This window comes from Salmo trutta, chromosome 27, assembly GCF_901001165.1.
Source record: "Salmo trutta chromosome 27, fSalTru1.1, whole genome shotgun sequence".
NCBI lineage: Eukaryota > Metazoa > Chordata > Actinopteri > Salmoniformes > Salmonidae > Salmo > Salmo trutta.
Window position 1 is genome coordinate 5890218 of NC_042983.1, and position 7760 is coordinate 5897977.

At 44.6% G+C, this 7760-nt stretch overlaps 1 long non-coding RNA gene across 1 annotated transcript; it reads right to left on the reverse strand.

The window, feature by feature from the left end:
• Nucleotides 1-5922: 5922 nt before the first annotated feature.
• On the reverse strand, nt 5923-6333 carry LOC115165163 (uncharacterized). The gene is made up of 2 exons (XR_003870085.1): nt 6204-6333; nt 5923-6137 (listed from the first exon to the last, which is right to left on the reverse strand). It is a non-coding gene; the product is annotated as an uncharacterized LOC115165163 (long non-coding RNA).
• Between the last annotated feature and the right edge of the window lie 1427 nt (nt 6334-7760).

Below are 7760 nucleotides of genomic sequence, written 5' to 3' on the forward strand. Positions count from 1 at the left end.
ACAACAGCCTTCTGTGTTCTCTTTTTGACTCTCCGCATTTGGCAATCATCTCTCTACTCTCTCTTGATGTCACTTTGGAGGTCGTAGCGGGCTTTCTTGTATGCGTCCATGTCTGTGTCCCGTTCCCTGTAGCTCTTTATTTATTTTATTTTTATTTGACCTTTATTTAACCAGGTAGGCAAGTTGAGAACAAGTTCTCATTTACAACTGCGACCTGGCCAAGATAAAGCAAAGCAGTTCGACACATATAACAACACAGAGTTACATATGGAGTAAAACAAACATACAGTCAATAATACAGTAGAAAAAAGTGTGCAAAGGAGAAATACTGGGGTGCATAGGAGCAAAATAAATAAATAAATACAGTTGGGGAAGAGGTAGTTGTTTGGGCTATTTATAGATGGGCTATGTACAGGTGCAGTGATCTGTGAGCTGCTCTGACAGCTGGTGCTTAAAGCTAGTGAGGGAGATAAGTGTTTCCAGTTTCAGAGATTTTTGTAGTTAGTTCCAGTCATTGGCAGCAGGAAGGCCAAAGGAGGAATTGGCTTTGGGGGTGACAAGTGAGATATACCTGCTGGAACGTGTGCTACAGCTGGGTGCAGCTATGGTGACCAGCGAGCAGAGATAAGCAGGACTTTACCTAGCAGGGTCTTGTAGATGACCTGGAGCCAGTGGGTTTGGCGACGAGTATGAAGCGAGGGCCAGCCAACGAGAGCGTACAGGTCGCAGTGGTGGGTAGTATATGAGGCTTTGGTGACAAAACGGACGGCATTGTGATAGACTGCATCCAATTTGTTGAGTAGGGTGTTGGAGGCTATTTTGCAAATGACATCGCCAAAGTCGAGGATCGGTAAGATGGTAAGTTTTACAAGGGCATGTTTGGCAGCATGAGTGAAGGATGCTTTGTGGCGAAATAGGAAGCCAATTCTAGATTTAACTTTGGATTGGAGATGTTTTATGTGAGTCTGGAAGGAGAATTTACAGTCTAACCAGACACCTAGGTATTTGTAGTTGTTCACATATTCTAAGTCAGAACCGTCCAGAGCGATTGGTTGAAGAGCATGCATTTAGTTTTACTTGTATTTAAGAGCAGTTGGAGGCCACGGAAGGAGAGTTGTATGGCATTGAAGCTCATCTGGAAGGTTGTTAACACAGTGTCCAAAGAAGGGCCAGAAGTATACAGAATGGTGTCGTCTGCGTAGAGGTGGATCAGAGACTCACCAGCAGCAAGAGCGACATCATTGATATATACAGAGAAGAGAGTTGGCCCAAGAATTGAACCCTATGGCACCCCCATAGAGACTGCCAGAGGCCCGGACAGCAGGCCCTCAGATTTGACACACTGAACTCTGTCGGAGAAGTAATTGGTGAACCAGTCGAGGCAATCATTTGAGAAACCAAGGCTGTTGAGTCTGCCGATGAGGATGTGGTGATTGACAGCATCGAAAGCCTTGGCCAGGTCAATGAATGCGGCTGCACAGTACTGTTTCTTATCGATGGCGGTTAAGATATCGTTTAGGACCTTGAGCGTGGCTGAGGTGCACCCATGACCAGCTCTGAAACCAGATTGCATAGCGGAGAAGGTACGGTGGGATTCGAAATGGTCGGTGATCTGTTTGTTAACTTGGCTTTCAAAGACCTTAGAAAGGCAGGGTAGGATAGATATAGGTCTGTAGCAGTTTGGGTCAAGAGTGTCCGCCCCTTTGAAGAGGGGGATGACCGCAGCTGCTTTCCAATCTTTGGGAATCTCAGACGACACGAAAGAGATGTTGAACAGGCTAGTAATAGGGGTTGCAACAATTTCGGCAGATAATTTTCGAAAGAAAGGGTCCAGATTGTCTAGCCCGGCTGATTTGTGGGGGTCCAGATTTTGCAGCTCTTTCAGAACATCAGCTCTAGCCTTTAGCCCAGCAAGGATATTGCCTGTAATCCACGGTTTTTGGTTTAAATACATTTTTATAATAACTGTGAGGACGACATTTTGCCTGCAGTATTTTGGTAGCCCATGGAACAAAGGAATGGGGTCCGGTATGAACAGTGGCACAGCTGAGTTGGAGTTCAAGTTGTCTTGGAAGTCTAAATCAAGGTTAGTAACGATCAATATGATGTCCAGAAGTGATTTATGGTCATATGTGATAATATTATGAACTTTCTGTACAAAAAAAGTAAACATAAACACGATAAAGGTTACTATATAGCCCTATTGGGTTGGAACTTGTAAGATGTCGCCCTTCTCCGTCGGCATCATCTATGCACATGGACAGATGCATTCAAGCATACACAGTACATGGACCCATACACATACAGATGTAGGATCTTAATTTGAGCTAGTTTGCTACAACAGCGAAATCATCCTGCAGCAACAGAAAATGTGAAATATTATGTTGATTATAATTAATGGACATTTTTGTAGGGGTTGATACATTTTTCATTAGGGCAAATCAAGTCGAACATTTCTAAGTGGAAATTACAAACTTTAGAAGCCTTTTTAAATCTCAAATACACTAGGAACATTTTCAGCATCAAAAGAATGATCAAATTATGATCCTACATCTGAACATACGTCAATCAGGAAACAGGAAACAGGAAACAATATAAGCACCATCCACACATAAACGCATGCTTGCACAAACAAGCACACGCACCCACACACACTGTATCTGTATTGAGCAGACAGTAGGCGTCACCCTGAAATCCCCTGAAAATATGTTCTAATGAGTACTAATGCTACCACAATGGAGTTTGGTCCCACCTTCTGTATAGACACTAATCCTGCTGTGTGTGTGTGTCTGTGTGTGCACGTGTGTTCATGCTCTAGTCTATCCATCCCTGAGCTGAATACTCATATGCTGGCTCCTTTCAACTCATTAATCAAGGATTGGTAAAAAAAATAAAAATAACATACAGGATCCAAGGGGATTATTCAGGAATGGCTGTTTAAGAGTATTAATTTAGTGTGTGTTTAGAGCTTCATGTTTATGTAGGGTCAGCCGTGTCACAAGCTGTATTGTAGGAGCAATAAGCTGAAAACAAAGAGGTGGGGTTACAGAGCTGAGTGGGGATGTCATTGTTGGCAGGGAAGAGAGGAAGAGAGAGCCAGAGATGGGTGGAAGAGAGGAGGAGAGCCAATAGGAGAGGGTTTTAGAGGGTTGCTCTGCTGGGGTTGTCATGCAGACTAAAGTAAAGGTATGTTGGAGCATCTGAGTGTCCTGGGCCTACTCTAGGTTTTAAATATACAGGTCAACGTAATAATTCCATGCGGCAGTTCGAAAACAAACAGAGTAGTTAGCTTCAATTCACTACGATTGTGTTTATTTTCCACTTTGATGGCGCACTTTCTGTACTGCTAGCATTCACATCCAGTCATTTTCACTCGCATTGCTAGTCCCATTGTTTAGAATTCTTCCACACTTATGGGACATTAGAACCCTCTTGTCCTAACCTGTATATTTTTCTACTTACATCCTACTTTACATCCATCTAAATCTATTACAGATTCCACTGGCCAGCACCTCATTTTAATTAATTTGCAGGTGTAGAAAAAGTATTCATGGGACATAAAGCAAAGTATCCAGGTTTGCCTCTGGGGATAACATCAGTGGATATGCCGACTCTGTCACCAAATTCTGAATTTCTGTAAAAGATTATGTGATGCCGACAGTATCTTTCAAAACTTACCCGAATCAAAAAACGTGGATTGATTTGTATTTGTATTTATTATGGATCCCCATTAGCTGCTGCCAAGGCAGTGTGTGTGTGTGTGTGTGTGTGCATGTGTCTGGGCCTATGTTTGTGTTGCTTCACAGTCCCCGCTGTTCCATAAGGTGTTTGTTTATCTGTATTTTAAATCAAATTTTACTGCTTGCATCAGTTACTTGATGTGGAATAGAGTTCCATGTAGTCACGGCTCTATGTAGTACTGTGCACCTCCCATAGTCTGTTCTGGACTTGGGGACTTGTAGGGAAACTGAAGAAGAGATATGCTGCTTATAAACACCGCAAGGTGACCGGGGACAATAGTATTGTTAAACAGTACAAATACGACCTACGCAGATTGATCAAGATGGCGGAAGACAAGCACAGGGACATAGCGGAGAAGCAATTCAGAGGGTCGGACACGAGGCGTATGCGGCAGGGGCTCCTAACGATCACGGACTACACAACGATGACGTTGAGCGGCCAAGGACAGCCCCCGAGTACAACGAGGGCTAGATACTTACAGTCTCCATGGAATTTGTGTGTAAGTCATTCAAACGTGTTAACCCTCGCAAGGCCGGCCGGCCCAGATGGCATCCCTGGCTTCAAGATGTCGACTATCATCACCGTGCCCAGGAAAGGGAAAGTAACTGAGCTGAATGACCACAGACCTGTAGCACTCACTTCCGTGAAGTGCTTCGAGAGGCTAGTCAATTATCTTTTTCCTCCGCGACCCACTCAACCCTCTCCAGTTCGCCTACCGCCCTGACAGATCCATGGACGACGCAATTGCCATTGTGTTGCACACTGCCCTCATCCACCGGGACAAAATATATGCATATGAGAGGATGCGGTTTATTGACTACAGCTCGGCCTTCAATACCATAGTGTCCTCGAAGCTCACCACAAAGCTCACGGACCTGGGACTGAACTCCTCCCTATGAGACTGGGTCCTGGACTTCCTGATGGGCCGGCGCCAGGTGGTGAAGGTAGGCAACGTTACCTCTTTGACACTGATTCTCAACACGGGGGCCCCACAAGGGTGTCCTCAGTCCCCTCCTGTACTCCCTGTATACCCGCGACAGCGTGTGGACTCACAGAGTTCCAATACCATCATCAAGTTTGCCCCTGCTGCTCCCCCTATGGACCTTTCCCACCCCCCCTCAATGGACATTTACCCTGCCCCCACCCCAATGGACACTTATCATTGTCACAGTTGTTAATATGTATATATTATTATTTTTATTATCTATTTGTATTGTTTTATTTCCCTTTGTCCTGCATTGTTGGAGCTCGGAGCTCAAGATTTTCACTGTACCCTGTAATTACATCTGCAACACTGTACACGTGACTATTAAACTCTCTAATCTAATTACTTGTTTTGGACAAAACCAAAAACACACACACTGCTAGTGAACACTAGTCTGATCAAAGTTCTTCCATAAAATGGAAACGGCCTTCCGTGCCTCTGGATCAGGCTGGGGTTTGTGAGTGCCACAGCGGGGTCAAGGCTCTAGTCTTTCTGCCGACTCGTGGCGCATCCCTTTACGTCACCTCCCGTAAAGCCCCTCTGACTGCCTAGTCTGCTCCTTACCCTGTAATCCAGCCATGGAGGAGGTATCACAACTCACAATCCCCAATAACAGGAGTCTTTGGCCTTATTGTTCTATTCTTAGAACACCACCACTTGCTGGAGTCACAGTAATGTGTATAATAATCACAAACTGTATTGTATTTTCAGCAGACTTATGACTTGAGATGACATTAAAGTGTGCAAAGTTGTATACAGTATGGTTCTGGATTGCGTTGCCGTTCATCATGTGATGGAGTACATTGCAATGATGTTGCAACGTGATCAATCGCATGATGAACAGCAACACAACCCAGAGCCATTTACAGTTCTCTACCTTTGAGTCGATGGTATGAGGTTCTGTAGGCCATGTCAATCAAAGCTTGCCTGTAGCTGGGTCGTATTCACTAGGCACCAGACGGAAGTAAACAGACTAGCTGAGGCTGTCAAATAAGATCCGTTGCAAAACGTTTTGCAACGCTGTGCACTAATGAGTATAGGAGCCTTTAGGTGTTGAACATAAGACTGGTGAGATGACCCTGTCTGCCCTCTCTTTTGCAATCTCTTCCTGGTCATACTCTGCATAGACGCAGTCATGCATGTGTCAAAATGACAGTTATTTCAAGCCCAATATCACAGACACAGGCAGACAGTCATTATATACAGTTGGTATCTTTCTTTGTATAAAAAAAGGGGTTACAGGATGAAAGCAACAGAACACAAAACAAGGACAGGCACGGGCCCACTCACACCACATACATTGTAGATTCCATAGTTTTTTAGCATGGAACGTTCGGCGCCTCGGCGTTGGCATCATGGGGTTCCGATGCGGTAGTCGCAGCCTCTGCCGTCTCGTCGTAGCAGGCCACGCCTGGAGAGGGTGGAAAAAGCGTAATCAATAACGTCATCATACTGGAAACCATTGGTACGCACTCACATGCTGTTTGGCTCTTCATCCCTAGCAGGGTTGTTCCGCTCGGCTCTTCCCGAGCGGGGTCACACTCATCTGGTCCCCTCTCCCTAGACGCATCGGTTGTGGTAGTGTGGCTGCACACAGCCTATGGTACCTGTCCTCTCCCATTGCTTGCTTGAATGTGCTAAACATGATCTGAGAGCTGCATTTGTGCAGGGGGAGCTTGTTAAGCCCATTACTCCTCAGGTGTGGGGGGCATGGCTCAGGTCCCTAATTAACACACTCATTCCCGTATTCACACGAAGAGATGAGCACTCCAAAGAACGGAAGTCACTCAAATAAGTAAATAATAAGTAAACCAAAACACAGCACAAATAAGTATTAAAGCACTTCTAAGTAAATCATATCACATGAGTGAAAATTAATAAATGGAATGATAGGCACATGCAACATATCCAGAGTTACAGAGAGCTAGGAAGTAGGTTAAAGTTTAATGGCCCTTTATTAGGTAAGAGCAGGCTAAGTTTCCACATACAGTACAGTACACACAGTTCCCCACAGGACAGAAGACCTTGACTAAACCCTCACCCCTTCTCCCTCACACAGATGCAATCTGTCACCCTCTCTCTCCGTCTGTCTCTCTCTCTCTCCCCACTATGTTCAGTTCTCTCTCCAGCTCTCTCTCTCTCTCTTTCTTTCTCTCTAGTATAGGAGAGTGCTGAGGTCTCAGAATAAGCTTCAGCTATATTAGGAAACAGCTGATCGGCTTGGATTTGCACACAAGGCCCTTTTATAGCAGGCTTTTTCAGAATGACTCGTGTTGCAATAAGATTTCACTCTCCACTGAGTACAACTCTCGTAATGAGACAGGTTTGTTTTTTTCTCTCCAGGAAACCAGAGAGAGAGGAAACTGCAGAGCCCGTAGTTCATACAATAGAGTCCATATGGCCTCTATTGTGTGCGAGAGGCTTAACAGAGTTGTGATGACTAGACAAAAATAAATCACAGTTTCAGGTTAAGATGGACAACAGAAACTCTGCACCACTTCTATTGTACACAGTGCCGCAGATGAGCTAAACGCATGCAAGGTGAACATGCGAAAGCACTGAACATGGGACCGAGATCCTTCTTCAACAAGTTGACACTGAGTCACTACTTTCATTATAGCCTATCTGTAATTATGAAGGGAGTTTCCATACTCTACTAAGAAAGCCCAAACCTTTGATGTGCACTTTCAGGTGCTGAGTGTGCTCACAGTTTGACTCTGAAGACCTATTACATGTGTGAATTGTCATCAGATTCAGACAGCTTTCTGCAGAGCTTGAGTAAAACAGATTGTTAGGTATTTACTCCCTAAGAGCCCAATAAGCACACACTTCAATCACACACGTCCTCCATTTCCCTCTGCAGCTACATCCCGGCATTAGTATTTGAAATGCTTTAAAAGTCAATTCATCAACTAAAAGCCTGTGTTTTACTCTAAAGCCTGTGTTTTACTCTGCCCCTGTAGTCTAGTCTGGATTAGAGGGCTGGGATACAGAGAGACAGGTTAGAATCCTGCTGACTGTTCCAAATCAAATC